This window comes from Corvus brachyrhynchos, unplaced genomic scaffold (assembly GCF_000691975.1).
Source record: "Corvus brachyrhynchos isolate BGI_N302 unplaced genomic scaffold, ASM69197v1 scaffold80, whole genome shotgun sequence".
NCBI classification, from domain to species: Eukaryota; Metazoa; Chordata; class Aves; order Passeriformes; family Corvidae; genus Corvus; species Corvus brachyrhynchos.
Window position 1 is genome coordinate 10,629,785 of NW_008236769.1, and position 1,469 is coordinate 10,631,253.

The following is a 1,469-nucleotide window of genomic DNA, read 5'->3' on the forward strand; positions in this document are numbered from 1 at the left end:
CCGCTCCGGGCGCGACCCCCGCCCTGATCCGGCTCCGGACTTTGCCGCTGACCGCAGGGCCTGCTCCACGCCCGGGCGGCCGCAAAGCCCGCACCGGATTTCCTTCGTGGAGCGGAGTCCGCCTCTGGCCAGCTGAAACACCCCCTCCCCGCACCTTCCTTATAATGCCCAATTTTCACTTTTCAGAAGTATAATTACAGCTCTCCTTGGCTCCCAGAAGACAGTGCCAACTACCCCAGATAAAAATACTCTTCTCGCTTTTTTTTTTTCCTTCTTTGCAATGCAACTGTCACGAGATAACAACCCGCTTACACCAAACCCAGAGCAGCTACAATTAATAGAATAAGATGTGTTAATGATGTCCTCAGATTTATTTCCACCAGCAATGGACTAATTAGAGTCCATTATTCCAAAAATACTCCTGCTGCATCTTATTTGATGGTAATTAGTTCTTCAGGTTTTTTTTAAACAGCCCTACAGCACATTTTTGTTTCAGTAGCATAATAGAAGGGAGTTTTTTAGATGTTTGTATTTATTTCTTTCCTTTGGATTGGTCAGTTTGCATGGAATAACATACAATTTAATAAAACCATCTTTTAAGTGTATTTCATAATGAATTAGGGAAGTGTTTGTTCAACTGGCTTTGCATTCTAATTCAGTTTCAATATGGAGTTAGGAAAAACATCAGATAAAATTTCACTAGTACATTTGAGTTGGGTTTTCATTTTAACAAAGAAAAAATCACTTAAAGGGAGTGAAAAATATGGAGAATTAGTTTCCATGGGGTGATGCTCAACAGAAAGGCTGGAGGCAGATGCTGGAGTGCACCATAGGAATGTGACTGGTGTCAGGCTGTGAGAGGTCAGGATATCTCACATAACCTGGACATCTCCTTGCCACCCCTACTCTGCATTTATAATACAGTTGTATTATATACACTGTAATACATCACCACACAGCTGATGCTCAAATGATTTTCATTTAGTTCCACCGAATCAATGCAGTAACAGTGGACAAACAGGCTGCTTTGAAAGCCACAAATTAATTTCAATGCATTCAAAGTATTCAAATTAGTATCAGGTGGAGATTTTTCATATAGACCTTTAGAGCAGAAAACAGACCATTCAATATATTCTTTAAAAGTGTGTTATTGCTTGTACTGGTGTTGCTGTGTACTGATACAAGCAGCATAGATTTTGAAAACAGAACAGCTAAAAAAGCTCTGCACAAACTGTCAGAAACAACAGTCTAACACCTTTCTTATCAAACAGCCACCTTCTTTACTGCAAGAGAAGACCAAGAGAATATATAAAACACAAAACTGCAAGATCAAAACTGTGCATAGTGTGGATGGATATCAATTTCAAAGTGAAACTGAAGTCACAGAACAGATACAGACATTCAGAATGGCTCCATCTTGAGTGGAAACCTGTTCCTGATGAATCCTTTCCAAAGAAGAGTAAATAGTT